Consider the following 20,157-nt stretch of genomic DNA (forward strand, 5'->3'; position numbering starts at 1 on the left):
CCACCAGAGCTGGAGGGCAGAGCTCGTCTCCGAGAACCTTGCTGCTGAATTAATGCAGGCAAATAGTAGAAAGCAAGAATGTGCAGTTAAAGTTGGAAAAATAAATGTTTTATTTTTATATTTTGACTGCCAAGTAAGAGCGGCACCTGATTAATTTATTTTTTTTTTTTATTTTGCTGAAGACTTAAGGTTATATGTTTGGCATTTATAACTCAGATTTGGACAGTTTCCCATTAGGAACTGGGAGGACAGAGTATCAGGAAAATGGAAAGAGCAGGAAAGTGGAGCAAAACAAACATAACTCAAACAGCATGGGGTTTTAAGTGTGCATGTGGATTTTTAAGCTTGAAGTTTTAAATGTGTTTTTCAAAGTACAAGATTTTTCTATGGGACTGACAGCTGCTTAGTCTTGTTGTCAGCTGTCAGAACTAATTATTTTATCTGTCTGTCTGCTCCAGAGGTTTCTCTGTGTGCCAGGTTAGAACGGCTGTTCCTACATGGGAACACATTTGCATTTTCTGCACAGTTACTTATGACCTAGGATTTAAGTGAAGAAAGCCAGGCATCGATAAAACAAACACATATATCAATTTCCTTTGTATTAAACACCCTAAATAAACTCCGGGCAGGGATTAAGATTTCTTCTTGCTAACCTCTGTACCAGAAGCAGTCTTCTCCTGTTGCTGCTGACCCAGCCTGTATTTGTGGGGCTTGTCCTGCTGACACCCTTTAGTTGGTGGAAACCTGCTGCTGACCACCAGCTCGGGTTCTTTGCTGTGGGTGACAGTGACTTATTTACCAACAGGTTAGATGACATAAAGGTCAGTGGCATCCTGCAGGGTCAGTCCTGTAACTCGCTGCAATCCATCTGTGCTTTGGTTTGCTCTAAAGGTGATGTACCAAATGTTTGTCCATGGCTGCACATTAAAAGCTTCTGAATGAGTGAGTGTGATTTCTTTTACAGATTCAGCATTAATCTGTCAGTATTATTTACGTATCTGTGTGATGTGACATGGCTTGGAGTCTAGCATGACTCCTTTCGTTAAAAGCCTACAATTACCTCAAGACAACCTTCTTTCCCCCGTGCCCCCCCCCCCCCCCCCCCCCCCCCCCCCCCCATTTTATTCATGACTTTGACATTTCTGGTTGACATGCTTCAAGCTTCACTTGGGTTTTGGGGAAGCAAATTTTGTGTGCCTCTGTATAATGATTGCATCATATTAGTATTCAACATACATGCACTGGATTGCGGCTGGGTGGTTAAGGTAATGTCATGTAAGAACTGTTTGACATGTTGCCAACCTTGCAGGCATTTTGTGCTTCAGACTTGATGTCCTGTCTTTAAAGGCTTCACTTTGGGAACACTTTTTTCAAGGTTGTGGTCTATGATATTTATTTGTGTTTTGACAGGCAGGTGCCAGCCAGATTCTTGGGTCTCAGGGAGCTCATGGGGTTCCAAGTTCCCTGCACCCATAAACTTCTGATGCCTGAGCCGGTCCCTAATCACCCTTTCATGGTACCTCTTTCTTCAGCACATCACAGAGCAAATTCTTTGCACCTAATAAGATATCTATGTTCAATATTCAGTATATCTGAATATCAACATACTTAACACACTGTAGGCACCATGAAGAATAGAATCATATTATTTTTCAGTTTTACTGCAAGTCATTTGGAACATCATACTTAGAAATAAACAGGCATTAATATAACTAATGTGAGCATATTGTCATTATCCGTGCACTTACTCATACACAACTCCTACACATTCAGTTGCTTGGTTGTACATACGAATTGATTGTATGATTATGTGTGCATACCAATTTGTGACAGCTACAACGTGCTCATTTCAGGAAAGAAGAACTGGAAATTAAATGCTTGAGAAAGTATGGAAATGCCGGAAAACCAGAAAGAGCTAAAAATGCTTTGCAATCTGAAAACAGTCAAGGGGCCCCTGCGTGCTTTCACTTACATGGGCGCATCCACAAGCCACCTAAGCAGCTCTAAATATCTCTTCATTGTGTTTTCAGTTCTAAACTAGTAATCTCACCATTTCCATAATCTAAATTCTCCTTTGCTCTAGCAGGAGTGTGACTGCTACCATGTGAGGTTAGTACGAGTAGCTGAGGATCTGCCACATTGCATTATGCATATTTTTTTTTTGTTTTAATGAGTAAATTTCAGAGAAGGCTATTATTAATTAAACTACAATATGGCATAGTCGGCTAGCAGTGAGGAGATGCTAACCTGATCTGAAGGACCCATCTGCAGAACTTTCTCTTTCGGTACCACAGCCTAGTCATCACCATTTACTGGAGGGAATCATTGACAGCGTTTCAGCGCATTACTATGCCAAAAGGGTGCCTTTGGAAGACAGAAATTAATTGGAAGTGTGGAGTTTCATTGTGGTGTGCCTGCCACAGGTAGGTAGCATGGGAACAAGAAGCAGTGCAACATATTAGAGCCTTGGGTTTGAATAGATGAAAAAAATCCCAAGCATATACTAAACTATTCCCCACGTAAATAACAGGGTTTTTTTGCTCAACACATCGCTAATAATCCTGGCAGCTTCTCTCTTTGTAATTAACATCTTCGTTTAGTTGCTTTCTAAAGGTGTAATGTGTATTCCAGCTCAGAGGAACCAGCCTCCCTTGGTTTCTGTGTGGGAGGCAGGGGTGTGCTTTGGAGGTGGGAGGATGCTTCAGGGGACCCATCCTGCCAGTGGGCCAGTCCCCTGCAGCACTCGCGCTGGGGTGGACATGACACACACAAGCAGGTAACATCTGCAACCTGCCACATGCAGCGTGTGTGCTTTCACATGTGGTCAGCAATAGAGGGGCAGAGTAAATTACATTTGTTAACATATGAAAACTAAAGCTCTGTTTAGAAAATCTGTATATAAATAGAGAGTATACCTTTTATAGGTGGGTATTACTGCCTGGGTGTATATTAGTTACTGATTGATGTAGCTTATAAAATGGCCCCATCTCATCACCTTAGCACCACTAATACAAATGGCAGTATTTGGGCTGTCATGGTGAGGTGGATGAGTAACCAGATACTGTTGCACCTTTGACAGTGAGCAATCCCTCCTGGAGAGAGGCATTTGTATGTACAGACTGCCTACACATGGCCAGCTCTGTGGTATATATGTTTGAGTGTATATATAGAGAGACATATGAATGCAAACACATTTTGTAAAAGCATTTGTAAGTATATCCTGATTATCCTTATGAACTGAAATACATGTATTCAGAATTGTTCCTGGGTAATGCATTTCCAATCTCATTTTCAGAAAGCAACATGTTCCAAGTTGTCTGTTGCTCGTCCCTGGCAGCTTTGCCAGCAGACAGGCGAAACCCCAGATTTGCACGCTGGCATGACTGGCTGGGTCCGTGGTCAGTAACTAGGTCAGGGAGATAGAAGAAGCCGTGGGAGGAGAATAACTTTTGTATTCTAGGGATAATTCAGTTCCTCTGCCATGAGGCACTACGGGACTATGAGCACAAAGGCTCCTCCATCTTCAGGAGGTGCCGGCAGCAGGCACCGGCTGCAGTGCCCAGGGTTTGGCCGACATGCACCAAAGCCGGCTGCTCTCAGAGGAGCAGCTCCCACCCAGGAACACCCGCTGCGCCGCATCTGCCCATTACACACCAGCACTCTGGTTCTGCCCTTGGTGCCACAGTCTCCAACAAGGTGGGTCAAGGCTGCACCCTTTGGGAAGCAACCGCTGCCAGGGGAGCTCCAAGAGCATCACCATCCGCTCGTGCTCCCATGGGATGCACTACTTGAGACAGGTGGGTCTCAGCAGCCTGGCCCCAGCCCTCCCAGCTGGCTCTGATGGCCAGGCACGTCCCCAGGCTTTGAGGATGGTCACGCACAATTTTGGTTTTGCACAATTTCACTCATGCACCCTTCATGGATGATCCAGAGGTCATTTAGCATACAAATAGTTAAGCAATTAAGCAAGCAGCTTGCCGTAAGTACTCAGTTACCCTATTCTCCACTGGGTAGCAGAGAACACTTATGTTTAGGCTATAGAACATCTCTGTCCCACAGCTCCTCCCAGTCGCCTGCTGCTGGAAGCCTGATGCAGCAGACAAGTAGTGCATCCCATGGGAGCACGAGCGGATGGTGATGCTCTTGGAGCTCCCCTGGCGGCGGTTGCTTCCCAAAGGGTGCAGCCTTGACCCACCTTGTTGGAGACTGTGGCACCAAGGGCAGAACCAGAGTGCTGGTGTGTAATGGGCAGATGCGGCGCAGCGGGTGTTCCTGGGTGGGAGCTGCTCCTCTGAGAGCAGCCGGTTTTGGTGCATGTCGGCCAAACCCTGGGCACTGCAGCCGGTGCCTGCTGCCGGCACCTCCTGAAGATGGAGGAGCCTTTGTGCTCATAGTCCCGTAGTGCCTCATGGCAGAGGAACTGAATTATCCCTAGAATACAAAAGTTATTCTCCTCCCACGGCTTCTTCTATCTCCCTGACCTAGTTACTGACTCAGAGTACATGCAGAAAGCCACGGGAGTGAAAAGCAGCTATCTATTTGAATAAGAAAAGTTGATTACTATTTTAAGCCCCTTATCGTGTAGAAGCATTTTAAGCTCAAACAGCCTACTCATCTACAACAGTGAGACAACTGTAAAGGCTTCTCCTTCCCTGTCTTACCGTCTTGACAGTACTGGAGTTTCAGGCAATTAAAATCCCTTTACATGTCTCTAGTGCACCTGTGGTAGTCGGTGTACTCTTGGGTGAACATGATTCAGGCTTGAAACAGCAAATTATCTTGTTTGGAGTAAGTTTTATAGGTTGTTATACCTCACTGATGCAAGGTGGATATTTTAGATTTTAATTAAATGACACCTGCGTTACTGTATTGCTTTGGGACAGAGGCAAGGAAAAGCCCCTGTACCGGTAGCTGATGCAGACAAAATACTTGTTTTGCCTGCCCTTTAGAAGAAAGCTGCAGCCTTTTCCCCTTAGCAGATTAAGAATATACTGGAGATGCGAGTCCTTAGCTTCCGAGGTTTGGGGTGTGCATCCCTTGAACGCTCGGGGGGGGGGGGGGGGGGGGGGGATGAGGGGGCGTGCTGCTGTGGCGCGTGGGAACCCTGGTGCTGCCAGGGAGGATGTGGGGGCTCTGCCGCCTGCTCCCTGAGGAGTGCAGGGAATGAGCTGAGATGAGGGCTGGGGTCTGTTAGGACCAAAGGACTGAACTTTTACAGGTCTTGGCTAGGCAGACCTCCTAAACCTGCCCCAGTTCTAGCACTTCTCTGAAAAGTGTGCAAATTGAGGCTGGGCTTCGATTAAAGGTGAGTAGAAGGTTTTTCCTCCCCTGGGACTTCATCACGTATGTAGAATGTGAGCAATGCTTCAATTCTTGACTAAAAAGAGATATATTTTATACTTAAGTACTCCCAGATAGCAGTGCTTTTACTGAGTTACATATGCACTCAGGTTTGAGTAAAAATTCAGTCCTTGATGTATGCCTGAGCTTTGTGGTCACCTGTGCCATACAAACCAATGCCGCCAGTTCCGGGGACCTCTGAGAGCAGCTTTGATGCTGTGCAGCTCAGGCCCATTGCTACTTTTATGTCAGCCTTGCCTTTGAGTGGCATATCAGATCTAGAAGGGAGGAAAGTGCACTTTAAATTATACACACACACATCCTGGCATACGTAAGAAAAGCTCCTTGGGCAATGGCCATATGGCCACGAACGGAACGTGCAGTCACTTGGCTTGGGCTGGTCTCCCCTGAGCGGCAGGTGAGAGCATTCGCACCCGCAAACTTCAGCTGAGCTCAGCATCCTGAGATGCATCCCCTCCGTGGCACCCGGGCAGGCAGCTGCCAGACACCCGGCAGCAGAGCGGCAGCACTGTGAATCCTGAGCGAGCCGCTCATTCCTCTGGAGAGGTGATGTCACCACGAGTATGATGGAACTGGCGGCAGCCAGGTGACCCCGAGATGCTATCTCAAAAAGACAAGCCACAGTTTCTGATTGATAATGCGGGAAACCCAAATGACAGGCATGATGCAATTTAAAAAAGAGAACTTGTGCAAGAAAAATGGGGAGGGGGGGGGGGGGAGGGGGGGCGGGGGGAAGCCCCTCAGTCCCATAATACTGTGCTGCTTCAGTTGCCTTCATTTTTTCCCAGAGAAGCAAAGTGATTTTCAATTGTTCTTGCTTTCCCCAGGGTGCTGCCCGGAATATTCATGACTGAATAATCATATTCTCCCCTGCAACCTCTGTTTGTGTTTTGTTCTATCCAGCTACTGCACATCTGTTTCAGATTGAGCGATTGCTTGCATGTGAAGCAGAAAGCAGCACAGTGACTTCACTCTGTCCAGCTCGAGCGAGAGATGGGAAGAGCTGGACCCTGGAAATACGAGAGGATAGACTACTGTTTTTTGGCGTAGTGTCACTGATAGGCATGGCTCAAGAGCTAGAACACAATTTACAAAACATGCCGAGGTATGAAATGCTTTTCCTCATTTTGCAGTGCTCCCCACCCCTTCAGTCTTGCTGAAATCTCTCCAAACCTCCTTCCATCAAATGATGGAGGGAACAGCCCCCTTAGCCCCGTCAGTGCCCCCCACAGTGGGCTCTCGCTTGGGAGGGGGACACAGCAGGAATTTGTGTGGCAGAGCTGAACGTGAGGCTCCCTGGACAGCTGGAATTAGAATCCCCCGGTATCTGCCCCAGGGACAGCTCATCCTGTGTACGGAGCCACACAGCTGGAATCTCAAATCCCACGTCTAACACACACAAGCCTGGCATAACGTGCTGCTGGTATATGGTTGTGTTTCCATGGGAAAGGGAGAAGTGACTTAAGTGGGTCTGAAACCCTTTTCATGTGGGAGAAGCACACCTTCTTCCCGAACCCTTCTTCTGGGGTTTTTATGTGTTTTTTTCCCAGTTACTGGTTCTTTGAACCAAAGATGGAAGTGCAGCTGTTGGATGATGGCTTTGGGAAGATGCCCCATCTTCTTTTGGTGGGTTTTCTCAGGCAAGGCATGCCTGCCGTGGTGCACATCCAGGTGCCAGGGTGCTGCTTGTCCTTCCTCCTCTGCCTGGATGGAAGAGGCAAGCTCTGTTCATCTGTTGATGTTTGACACATTCGACAAGTGACAGCAGGAAAGTTCAGGATATATTTGGCATTTCTTTATTTGGCTTTGAAAGCCGTGTAAAGAGCGAAAGCAACAGGCTCAGCTGCATAATACTAATTTTGTGTTGCAATTTCATTTAGACAAATTACTCCTGCAAGTTCCTAATAAAAGCAGATGTTGGCATTGTCAAAACTAGTGAACAATTCTGATAACAGGAGCAGCTATTTTTAGTTTTATGTTAACCCAGTTCAGCCTTACATCAAGTTGTATTAAACCCAGAAGATACAAATAGGAACCATGCTGGTCATTCATTTGTTTCAAAATGTGCCAAAACCATCTCTTCTGCTTCACATAGTAGGTGGGATAAAGGAGTAGCTGGAAGGCAAGTGATTTGTCAAATCTCAAGCAGCACTTGTCACCCGGTGTACCCGCAGCTGGTGTGGAAGCATTAATTAGGGGAGCGAGCTCAAGCGAAGAAACGAGCACAGCAAAGGGCCACTGACCATGTGGATCAAGGAACCTTCCCTACAGAAAACATCTTCTGCGGGTGGGCTGGCTTGCAGCACTGCGTGGCTGGATGGCCGGGAGCCCGGTCTGTGAGCTGCCTCCGTGGGAAGGGCCGTGATGCTCGGTGCTCGCCAGCGTCTGCCTTCAAGCGTTGCAGGCACTGCAGTGGGAGGAGGGAGGAAAGCCCTCCCAAGAGGTTAAGTGACCGGTCCTGCGTCAGGAGTGATGCGTAGCCAACGGTACAACACCATCCATCCCTTGTCGTTCCTGGTCATCTTTGGCCTTCCAATATAATCAGCATATATTAGGATTTATTCCTATGTGATTTGAAGACTAGCCTGCCTTTCCAAAGGGGACTTTCCTTTGGTGGTGGGTGTTAGGTAAGCTGTGTGAGAAGCACAGCTTGTCTAGTGAAGTCTTGAGCTGCTCCAGACTGCAGCATCTTTTTGGGAACTTCATTTAATCATCTCAGTGGTTACCATCTAGAATTATATTACATGAAGATTCATTTTCTCCCAGAGCAACTTAAGTAAGGAGAAACATGATGTAAACACCGAAAAACTCAGCCCTGGCTTCCTCCTTAGCTTAGTTTAAAGCATAGAGAATAAGCTTTATAATGATTTTTCAGTTTTGTCAGTTTTTTGTTTTCACTGACTCCCTTTAACAAATTTTAGATTTTATCAACTAATAGTTGCTTTGATATTAAATGCACTGCTGCAAACAAGTAGCATGCACAATTAAATCTCTATTTATACCCATTTTTCTCTTCATGGGAAAAGTTTTATTTCAGCTCCTTATTATATTAAAGCAATTTGCAGAAGAGAGTACTGTTAGGAAAATTAGGCTGATGGCATTTGGGTGAGCTGAACGCGCTGTTAAGCAAATCAGAAATTAGTATAGATTTCTTTCATTTGACTTCATTTGCTGTGGATCAAATTTGATACTAATGATAAAAAAATAGGCCAAGCTTTTAAAAATATTGAGGTCTCTGTGGTGAAATGGAACAAAAGTGGCAAGAGAAAAATTTGGATTTTTTTTTTTATCTAAATTGGAATAATTTTAATAATTCTATTATCCCTTGAAACCAAGGTGCAGTCTTTTCTTGGAGCACATCACACGTGCGTGAGCTGCCTTTCTGCACTTTGGAGACGGGGCGAGATGATCTTTGTGAGTCGCAGCAGGAGGCAGAGGCACCTGGGTGTGCACAGCCCGCTCTGCCCGTGCTGTGAAGATCAGCTTTTAGCTCGCAACATGCAGAACTGCCTACTCTGCCACTTCAGAAAAGCAGGAAAACAAGTGGATGACTTTGGTCTAGCAAAACCAATAATATTTGGGATTGCTTTTCCCTGATGGTTTGTACTCTGCTGCTTCACGCTGAACTTGGTTATTGCTGTGTTGCAGAATGCTCGTTGAGTCTTTGCTTTTGTGTAACCCTCTCCTGCTGGGGCACGGCGGGGCTTGGCCCTTCGCAAGCGCACAGCTCGTGTGTTACGGGGAGGCACGGTGCCTGCGTTGCATCTTGTCATGGGATTCATATATACAGGATAGGAGAGAAAGGAGCTGCAATTAAATGTTCTGATTCTACAGTTACTTATATACCTGCCTAATAGCAGTTGGAGTATCCGAATTAGTAAATTAGATGTAATTAGTACATTTGGCTGAAGTATGGAAACGTGACTTGTGGATGTTGTAACACCAGGAAATATGGAGAAGCTGCTTCTGACTAGCAAAATAGTGATAAGCAGACAATGCAGAAGGAGAAGAGAAAAAAAAAATCAGGAAAATACGAGACCTCCTCACCCAAGAACATCCCTGAAATGTTGCTACTTGGAGGCTTACTTGAAGTGTTTTTTAGCTGCAGCAATATCCTCCATCAGAACATTTTGCATCAGAACCCAATATAGTATTTGCAAGGTAAATGATAACTTTATGGGTTTTTTTCAAAAGCCTTTTCAGTTGTGCAGTGCTGAGCCATGAGTAAGCCCTGCAGAGTGCCTGGGAGCAGGACCAGGGCTCTTTCCTGTGCTTATCTGATGAGGTCCTAAATGCCTTGGATGCTGTGGGAAAATATGGGAAGGTTCCGAGTAGCTGCTGGAAAGCCTGGTGGTTTCATCAGGAGTGTGAGTACTCAGGAGATAGTTGGATCGATCGTGTTAAAACCCCAACTGACTCCTGCGAGCTTGGTCTGAGAGAACAGGATCCCATGCAGAAGGTGAGACAGGAGACAAGATTCAGAAAGGGTTGAAAGTGAAGCAGAACACAAGTTTCATGCTCACCATCTCCTAATCAAAGACAGCCACATACTGAAAGGTTGCTTCACCTTATTTTCCTTCCCATCCTTCCATCGGACATGATTGAACTGGGATTCTTCCACCTACTCCCTGAGTGTGTACCAAAGATGTACTTTGTTTTGAGAATGGGATGCAATTTTTACTAGAATAGTAGAAATTATGTCAATAGTTTAACAGTTGTAAAATTAGAAGGAGAGAAAACCCCTAAGAGATGAGGAAATAGCTGGTATTAAAGTAATAGAATAATCTTACCCCGCAATAGTATTCTGTGCAGCTTGAAGCAGCTCTCTTCAGATGGTATCTGTCAAATTGTATCAGGAATGTAAGGTGACATTATGAAGTCTCCAGATACATTTTCATGTCATTTAGCTGATTTCTGTCATGTGATAAATTGCATGTTTGTGAAATCAGTGTACTGTGTGTATTCTGCTTTGCCAGTGTCAAAGTTCTGTGCTAGAGACAACAGCAGCCATGCATAAGAGCTATTGCTTTGCAGGATCTCACCACCTTTATTGAAAACCCTTATTCATTTTCCAGGCTTGGTATAAAAGATTAATGAGATACACGAAGATGCACAAGGTGAGTCTTCTTTAATTCTGCTTAATGATATCTCTGCTCTTTTTTTAAATGTGAGGTAAAAGGGAAAATTAAATCCTAGCGAGAGGTGAAGGCACAGGCTTTTGTTCTCTTGCTAGTGGTGGTTAATCCCAGGGAAGACCTGTTAATTCCTGGTGTGACTGGTAGACGGCTCAGCCCTGGTGCAGGTGGGCTGGGCAGGTCACAGGCGAGTGGATCCAGCCCATGCACTTAGCCTGACCCTTATTACCCCTCATTTCTCTGTCTCCTCCTGAGTCAGGAGGAGAACTTGTGGGTCCAGGGAATACTTGCCAGTGATGGGATGGACCTGCTGCTGTGGAGTGCTAGGGTAGGGTCTGGACGTGGTTTTGCGGGAGCGGCTCTGCATTCGTGCCGGGCGCTCCAGTGGGCTCTAGGCAGCTGTTCAGGCATCGGCAGACGCATGCGACAATTAATCCTGGAAGGTTTTAGAAACCCATAAAAATTGTCTGCTGCCCCCAGAGCCCCTGGCCTGTAGGAGGACATTGAGTGGGAATGCTCTTAAAATTCCCTGAAAGGTACTAGTGATTTTTAACTGTATTGAATTATTTAGATGGAGCCTTTTGGTCCTTCGGCTTCTGCTGCAATAGCTATTACTCCTCTGGTTTGAACGACGGGTGGTCAATCTCCCTCTCTCACCTTACAAGTGTCCTGTTGTAGTTTGTGGCTGTAGGCAAAACCATTCTGGTAAAACACAAGATAAAAAGCAAAGCATTTTAATGACTATTAACATGTCATAACTAGTGACAATGAGTCATCCACAAGTTTAGTAATGGCCTACAGATCAACATACATCACTAGGAAATCTGGTTCAGCATCGTTTCGACCTGGTGGTTACCTTGTGGTAAGTTGGACACCCTCCCCACAGCAGCTCCTTGTGAGCACTGCCTTCAAGGCATGACTGCCCTCACACCAGCCCAGCTTGGTACCCTTCGTGACAGCACTATTAATCTGTTGATTTTTGCTTATGCTGTGAAATCAGGAGTGACTGTGACTGTTGGTACATTCACCTTAGCATGAATATAAACATAAGTAAGTACCAACTACACCTGGCAAGTCTGACGTGCTGACTGCGGGTCCTCAAAGCCTTGATTGAGAGAGAGACTATCCTGCCTAATTTTCTGGTTGTAAAAACAAATATTAGTAAATAAATAAAACCTTTTTCTTCTGATCATGTATTTTTTTGGACAAAAACTATTTCTTGACTTAGTTTTTCTTGCAGCTTATCAGCTTTTTGCATTTTCAAGTTTTCTGCCCTGGGTCTTGTAAGATAAGCTAACTTTTGAGAAGAACATTTACCAGTTCTATTTCAGATGCAGATGCAAAGTTTAATGGCTTTCCTGAAGACCCAGTGTAATGTCTGACTTGTTTAGTAAATCTGTCCCCATAAAAATCAAGTTTAAAAGCAAACTCCTAATTACTTGTATTGAGTATGATGTTTGATCACAGGTAACATCGAGCTGCTGTAGCAATCATATATGTTAAATGATAATACTGTGCTGCTGTTGGCTCTATGCTGGCTAATTTTCAACACACCAGTGATTGGTGTAGGGTTTTAATGGTGTCACTTGAGCTGTGCTGTATAGTTAAGCCTACATCTGCTGAAGAATAAATCATCTGTTTGAATAGTCAAAATTAATAGGTTTGGTCCTGTATTGTAATTTACCTCAAATTTTCAAATTTGTTATTCCAAAAAGGGAGGAGAACAGAATGAATAACTCAGAAATGTGTCATTGCATAATTAAACTTATTTATGGCTGTACCCATCTATCTATCTATCAAAATCTGCAGCCTTTCCTTCCTCTAGAACAGCATAAGGCTTGTCAGTACTTTTGACGCCAACGTTTTAAAAACCTTGGCTGGTCCCTTGCAATCGTGAGCTGGTAGGTGTTAGGAAAGGCACAACAAATTTTGTACAGTGACTTTACTGCCAAAGAACTGAAGAACATGAAGTTCATCAGGCAACTATTGTGGAAAATAATCTGAAGATATTTAGTAGAAGTGAATTATAATTCATCATATTTGATCTGACTTTTGCAGGGAAGCACTTGCCATCTCTCCAGAGAAACTCTCCGAGCAGCTGTTTGTCCTGGGAGGCGCATGAAGCAGGTGAGGTGCCTCGCTGCTGTCTCGGAGAGCTGAAGCATTGAGGACATAAATCAAATCCATATAATGGAGAAGCATCACATGGGAAACACAGACTTCAAAAGAGATTTTAATGGTAGGTTAAATTCTAGTTCTAAGACTGATAGTTGAATGAAAGTACAACATAATTATGGATTACAGGTATGAAGTTGCAGAGCGGAGCAATTGCAGTTGTCTCTCAATGTACGTCTCTTGTCAGCCTGTACTGGGGGCTCTGCTCATTGCACCACTTCTGGGGAGATGGAGATGATTCCAAGTGCAGCTAAAATGATTAAATCTAGAATGGAATTTCTGAGGAAAGATTAAAGAATTAAATATGTATAGCCTGGCTAAACAATGACTTAAGGGGAAGTGTAACTCTTTATGAGCGTTTCAAGGTTACCAATACAGAAGACTGGAAGAACCATTCAGCATGTCACAGGCAGAATTGCTGAGAGTAATGAGATGATGTTAAGAAAAAATAAATTTTCAAATGCTTGCATCACCACGTGATCTGATTTAGGTATAAGGGAAAAACAAAATCTAGCTGCATGGGGATGATAGGCATGTCTTAGATCTGTGGAGACCTCTTCAGTCTTTTGGTTCCCAGATTCTTTCCATAAAGCCCTTGCACTTCTTGCAGAAAGGCAGCCAGCACCCTGTGCAGCTGCACTGCCCACCTGCCAGCAAGGAAGGTTTGTGTTAGATCCACTTGCACAAGAACTCTAGCAAATGGAGACAAGGCTGAATTTTCTGCCTCTCATAGTCCTAGTGTTTAGACCTGTACCCAAGTATATAGCTAAGTCAGTTTTGGAAAACAGACTTGGGAAATGATAATCCATACTGCATTGCATTCCCCCACACTGTGTGGCTTGGGTTTTCTTTTGTTTTCTTTTACTCTTCTTAGATGATCTGAAGAAGAAAAATAGGGTTTTTTGAAAGGAGCTTAACCCTCATGTTAGGAATCATTTGTATTTCAAAATCCAAATGTTATACTGGCCAAACACCAAACTTTTATTTTTCAATTACCTTAGTTCACTTTCTTAAACTGCTTCTTTTTCTAGGCAATTTGTTTTTATACCTCATCCAGAGCTCTGAAAATGCAAGGAGGCTTTTTTATTGTTAGCCTTGAGCAATGACCCTAAGTTAAACAGCATCAACTGAGTGTCTGCAAGTTGGCTGAAAACGAGAAATTTCTGAAGGCTGTTAGGGTGAGTAACAGTGGGATGGAGCACCCCTTGGATGGGTGTCCTGACACGGCTGCTGCAGCCCTTCCTCAGCTCTGGGCACAGCAGTGTGTTCTCTTAGGACCGTCACTCTCCCACTGTGCCCCTGGTGAGATCCGTCATGCCTGGGGAAGAGGGCTAACACATCCTGCGTCTCCAGCACAAAGCACAAGGTGGGACCTGGGGTCTGTCCTTTATTTTCCTAAGGTTTAAACTGAAATAAGAGCCAGCTTTGCCACATCGCTGTATTTGGATGGAGTACAGAGTCACAGAGGACTTTGGGTTGGAAGGGACCTTCAAGGATCGTCTAGTCTGACCCCTCTGCCGTGGGCAGGCACATCTTCCAGATCAGGTTGCTCGGAGTTCTGTACCCTGAGGTAGAGAATATTTCATTGCTCTCTATGGGAATTGGGTTCATACATTAAACAAGAAAAAAAGGTAGTAGCCTCTAGGAGCTTCACTAATATATCCTGAAATAAAACCTAAAAAGAATATATGAAAAGCAGAGGAAATATCCTTATTAAATAGCCAGGTTGAAATATGGTTGTGTGTTGATACCTCCTGTATCCTGAGGTAGAGAATATTTTGTTGCTCTCTATGGGAATTAGGTTCATACATTAAACAAGAAAAATAGGTAGTAGCCTCTAGGAACTTTGCTAATACATCCTGAAATAAAACCTAAAAAGAATATATGAAAAGCAGATGAAATATCCTTATTAAATAGCCAGGTTGAAATATGCTTATGTGTTGGAACACACAATGGGATACAGGCATTTCAACTATAAAAAAAATTAAAAACCACATTATTTCCCAAAGATAGGTATCATAGATGAAATTGCCTTCATACTTCAAACTAATTAAAGTCCATGAAATATGTTGCGACTGTCAGTTGGTATTTACTTTTCTCTTGAACCACCTGATAATGACTGCTGAATTACCTGAATGGATGATCTTTTGATTTCTTTGCACGTCCATGTCACATGTTATGCTGACAGATATCCACCGAGCTGTGAAAGGTGATGGACTTAGTCTGAGTTTTTTTCTGAAGTCAGTGGGATTTTTCCATTGAATTCCAAGGCTCTTGAGTTAAACCTGCTCTGAGAGCCTCCTTCAATGCAACAGCAGCAGTCTGCGATTTTCCCCTCTCTTTCTTAAATCTTTTTTCTGTCCATGGAGGAACCTTGCTGCAGTTTTCACATGGACGCTTCTTGTATCTCCAGGCCATCACTGGTGCCGAGACCATGCTCGGAGTGATGCTGTCCCTCCAGAGGTGGCTGGGGATGTCCGGGAGGGTGCAATGCAGGTGTTCGAGGATCGCCTGGCCAGGAGGCAGCATCCTGGCTGCCTGCCTGAACCAGTGAAATACATGGGCAATAAAAGCAGGCTGCACTTTGAGAAAAGGGGCTGGGGGAGGGGGGCAGAAAGGCATTTCTGCTGGAAATGGTTATGTTTCCGCTGCACAGCCAATTTTTGATCTATTTCTGTTGCCCTTAGAAAAATGAAACTCCAGGTAGTGGTCCTGCATCTTAACAGAATTGTCAGCAAATGACTTTTGTTCCAATGTTTTGGTGCCATTTTTCCTAAGCTGCCTTTATAATGAATGGTGAATCTTTACATGCCCAGTACGAGTTATTGAGATCCAAATCTGTTCTGGAAATTGTCTGTCTGACAGCCTTTTTATTGGCAACAAAGCTATTTAAATGAGAAACCTGTGCAGGAGATGAACTGGCTGCCCCATGTGATGGCAAACGGAAGCTGATGAATTCTGCACGGGCAGTAAGGTGACCCCTTTGCTTTCCACTCTAATTACTTTCCTGTCAGATGTTCCATTAGAGTGACAGGGTCCCAAGTTCCCAAAGATCTCTGTTTTGTCTTAGAAGATTAAAGGGTGGCAACTATTTTCAATATGATTATCATCATTATCTCTAGGAGATTTTATACTTCAGAAGTCAAAGTCATAATAGACCAGCTCACTGTAATTATTTCCAAATTGCCTTAATGTATATTCTAGAAGCTCTTTTTGCACTTTGTAATTTATTTATTTGCTAAGCCAATAGCACATTAAAATGCTAAAATGTCTCTGAACCTGTATGAAGCCAGTCTGGTGGTAACTTGCATGGGCTTTGCCAGCATCTCCTTTACCCACCAGTAACCCCATCCATTTTTTATTAAAGTAGCATTCTCTGTGTTCTCTCTCTGGGAAGATACCTTGAGGGATGCCTCTTTTTTTTTTTTTTTTTGTTTAAAATTAAAAGAGATTCCATGATTCTGCAAGGTTTGTTAATGTTGCAGTAATTCTCTGTGCTGATGGAAATGCTTGTAAAAACATGTACTTAAACCAATAGAAGAAAACATTCAAAAATGCAAAAAATGCTCAGTTTCTCAAAAAACGCTTTTTTCTTTTTTTTTCTGCTGGCATGTTTCTAAAGAGGAAGTCTTGATGCACCAAGGGATGGAAATAGCCTGCGGCTATCTAGCAGGCTCGGTTTTCTCTATTGCAAAAGCCATCCCACCTTGGGAGAGCGACCAGGGTGGTTTTGGGCACAGTTGGTGAACATGGCTGCTTGCATCCCAACCACATCTGTTCCCTTTCTTAATGGTGAGTAGAGAACGAAGAGAAGATATGCCCTGTGTATTAAACTGAAACTAACACAAATAGCGTCTAAAATGCACTCAGCTAATTGTTCAAGAGTAATTTATGGACCAAGAGTTATGCTGCAATAATTGTGAATAATGAGTAAACCACGGCAAAAACGCTAAATGGCTTGCAGACATTTTGTGAACAGGAAATGAGGCTAAATTCATTGAATAAATTAATTGCTATGGTTTATTCTCTCAGCTTTAATCTGCTGCCTGCTGAAAGAAGCCTGTGCAAATGGAAAAGCTGGTCCACAGCCTTCATTTTGAAATGTGGCTGCCTCGCACTGAATAGAAGAGAAAAGAGGCCTGAAAGGGGTTTTGCTGTGTTATAATAATGTATCATGCTTGTAACACAATTTTCACCTTCAAAGTTTTACCTGCCCTTTGGGATTGGGCAGTTTTATAATCCCATTTTATTAGTGAGAAGCAGATGGAGAGCCTGCAGGGAGGAGAGGTGATTTTTCCCAAGGCCACACATTGTCTCTTTGGCAGAATTCAAGTTGGAGCTTGGGATTTTTCAGTCCCTGACTGATGCTTATGATATTTTTCTGTTTGAAGACTTCCCCCTCCTGCAAAAAACATGAATACTGGGAGATGCACAAAACAACCCTAAGCAGATTTGAGGCTTCGCCAATGAAAATGCAGAGAAAAAGGAGGAATGAGAAGACACATCCCCCAGCCCGTTTTAGAAGATCAGTTCTAGTAAAGAGGAATTATATTTTAACAACCAGACAGATTGTCTCAGATTTACTATCTCAGAGGACAGCAGTGAAGGCAAAGCATTTTTCTGTAAGGATTATGATTACCTGACAGGGCCTTATCATAACCGGGATAAATGACCCTGATTTAGAAAAGATCTGTTAATTTATGAGTAGCTGTTGCTTTTTAATAGTACAGTTTTTTCTTCCTGCCATTAATATTAGTAAAAATAAAACTAAGGCCCATGTCTTTACTTGGATGGAATTTGTGATTTAAAATGAAATTTGGAGAGCCTTGTAGATCAATTCTTGGATTTTATAAGCTGCTGGTAGCAATTTATGTGGATGTGAGACCACAAAATCCTTCCTGGTTCTGCGCACAAGCTGCCTGTCATGCCCTAGCTCCTGGCAGCTTTTTCTCTCCCAACTCGAGCTGGCATGGCTGGATGCCTGAATGGGCATCCTTGAGCTGGAAGGGTCTGGTGACAGTCTGACAGCTTAGGACAAGCTCTTTGCTATTAATGGGGCTCAGAGTAGTATCACTTGGCTCAGATTTATGCACTGTGCAAGTCATCCCTTTGAGGAAGCTTTAGTGTTCCTCCTTGGGCTAGGACTGACAGCCCCTTTCTGCTGATATTTATAGCAGGGCGCTTTTACACCCCGCTTGACTCGTTGCATAGTGATAGTAAACAAATCTATAAGTCCTTTCCCATTTAGCTCCCAGTCTAAAGCGAGCTGTATAGCATAGCAGCCCGTGTAGCTCTAGGGGCAAGCTGCTGCTGGGGAGTTTTGTTAAACGGAGTACGATTACCCCATCTGGCTTGATCATATCTGCTCGGATAATCGAAATAGATTTTTCCCCTCCATTTGATAAAGTTTAATAGAGCAGAACAGAAATCCAAATGTTAACATTAATCGTAAGGTGAGACAAAGGGAGACGCAGTTGCACCACTGACGGGAAGCTCACCAGAGGAGCCCAGGATCAGTCTGCACCCCAGCTTGCTGCCCAGCTGCAGCAGCACTGCCCGGCTGGGGGGGCTCCACACCAGTTCCCCGCTGCTCCCACCCTTGCTGTTGTGGAGTTCTGTCTCCAGCAGCCTCTACAAAAAAAGCAGTCTTCTCTGTTGTGGTTAGTACTGCTGGAGCAGTTATAAAGGTTAGGTTTTGCTGCCGCTGTTGACTTTAGCATGCACGTTTTGGTGCATCTTTCAGCTCTTGTATGTTCAAAACACCTTTGCTGTTCTGAGATTGCATTTCTAACTGTTTCTTACCAGAAGCAATCTAACCCCACTGATGCCCCCAGCACACACTGAACTTGCCGGTGTGGGAAGCCTGGTGTACCAGGAGCACGTCCCTCACCCTCTGGGCTCGCGCAGGGGTCTGGGCTGCTGCTCGTTTACTGCTGCGGGAGGCTCTTAACTCTCCTTTGCTGTTTCAAACGTTAACTGAGAATCAAACTTTCTGCCTTCCCTTGCAATAATACCAACATAAAGAAATTAAAAAAAGTGTCTCTTCTGGATGTACCTGAAGCCATAAAATGATTTGTATATAAAACCAATCGAAATAAGTCAGAATCTTTTTCTCCATGTTTGAAAAGGTTAAACCTCCAGCAGCAATGGCAGCAATGCATTGCGCTTGGAGTTTTGCAGACAAAATGTCACTCTCTTATTTTATTATACAAAGTAGTCCACCCTAAATTACGTTTTCTTTTTTTAATTTATTTGCATGAAAAAGATGGCATGGCATAAATCATCTTGTGTAGGTTGCTGGGTTATTTGCATTTCAGAGGTTGTTTTTAACTTTGTATTAGAAAGGAATTTGCAATTGAGAAGCTTTGGGAGGCATTAACTGCTGGTGATTGGTTGTTCTCAAAAGGTGATGAATGATGTTCATTTTGCTTAGGACAAACATCTCAAAGTTTGTGTCTTTCTAAAAAAATTATCTGGGGCAAACACTGAAGGCCAGTGAGCGATGCTTTCATCTCAGGAAGTAATTCCTCTTGGAAAAGCAGGATATTTGGGATCAGAGTTTGCTCTCTGAAGCCATCTGCTTGGCACTGTTGCTGCAATGCAACATCTGCCCCATGGAGGTCAAGCCGCTTGCTTGCTGCCTTGCCAGAAAGAAGGTGGCAGTTGGAAAAGTTTGTTGTAGGACGGTGGTTTGAAGGACTGCCTCTGCTCCGGAGAAAGGAGAGTCATCCCACAGGTCTTGCCAGTGTTGCCTGCCGGCACTTGTTGCTGTCCTTCATTACAGCACTTGTTTAATGGCATCTGACAGAAGGCAACTGGAAGTCTGGAAGGCTTTAATGAATCTTCAGATGACTATTTTCTGCTAAAAAATGAGGTGAGAAGCTGTATCTTAAATTCAATACAGCATGTGGCACATAGGGAACAAAACAGCAGAATAAAATGTATTTTATTAGCAATGAACTGAGGCTGCACATGAAAGAACCCTTTAAATATCTGACATGTTGAATGCATTATATTCCCCTTCAGGAAAGAAGTATTCAAAGGGATAGAGCTGATGAACTGTGGTTATTAACTTGACTTGGTGGTGATGAGAATGGTATTGACAAAAAGGCTGTGGTAGACTTCAAATGCATTTGCTGCCATCATGGAGTTAGAGCACTGCTCTGGCAAAAGTTGGAATTACTTTACATATTGATGGAAGGTCTCCAGTGAGAGGCCCTCATTTGAAAGTGAGCACAGTTCAGGAGTTGAAAGCGAAGCAGTAAAACACATCCACTGCCTCCAGTAGGTGGGAGCTGGAAAGCGTCAAAGCCAGCCCCAGTGCAAAGGACCTGATGAATCAAGGGCTGGAAGGGACCTGCTGGAGGAACTTCTGCACTCGGCGAGCTACAGGAACTTACTCAGCAGTATCTGAATACACTAGGCACTTTTTGGATGGAAGCTTAATATTCTACACATAAATGGTTGCCAGTGGAACTGGATCTCA

General features: G+C 43.9%; 1 protein-coding gene and 1 long non-coding RNA gene across 16 annotated transcripts in view; both read left to right on the forward strand.

Annotated features, from left to right (window-relative positions):
• PRELID2 (PRELI domain containing 2) overlaps nt 1-13,851 on the forward strand; it is a 105,908-nt gene extending 92,057 nt beyond the window's left edge. For both annotated transcript variants that reach the window (XR_008748394.1, XR_008748395.1), the window contains exons 8-10: nt 10,437-10,478; nt 12,555-12,735; nt 13,703-13,851. The gene's annotated coding sequence lies outside the window, so the exon portion shown is untranslated. The remainder of the gene's footprint in view (nt 1-10,436; nt 10,479-12,554; nt 12,736-13,702) is intronic.
• Nucleotides 13,852-16,283: 2,432 nt separating this feature from the next.
• Nucleotides 16,284-20,157, forward strand: part of LOC114011131 (uncharacterized) — a 61,497-nt gene continuing 57,623 nt past the window's right edge. For all 14 annotated transcript variants that reach the window (XR_008748463.1, XR_008748465.1, XR_008748458.1 and 11 more), the window contains exon 1: nt 16,284-16,463. This is a non-coding gene — a long non-coding RNA (uncharacterized LOC114011131). The remainder of the gene's footprint in view (nt 16,464-20,157) is intronic.

The sequence above is a fragment of the Falco peregrinus genome, chromosome 8, assembly GCF_023634155.1.
Source record: "Falco peregrinus isolate bFalPer1 chromosome 8, bFalPer1.pri, whole genome shotgun sequence".
Lineage (NCBI taxonomy): Eukaryota > Metazoa > Chordata > Aves > Falconiformes > Falconidae > Falco > Falco peregrinus.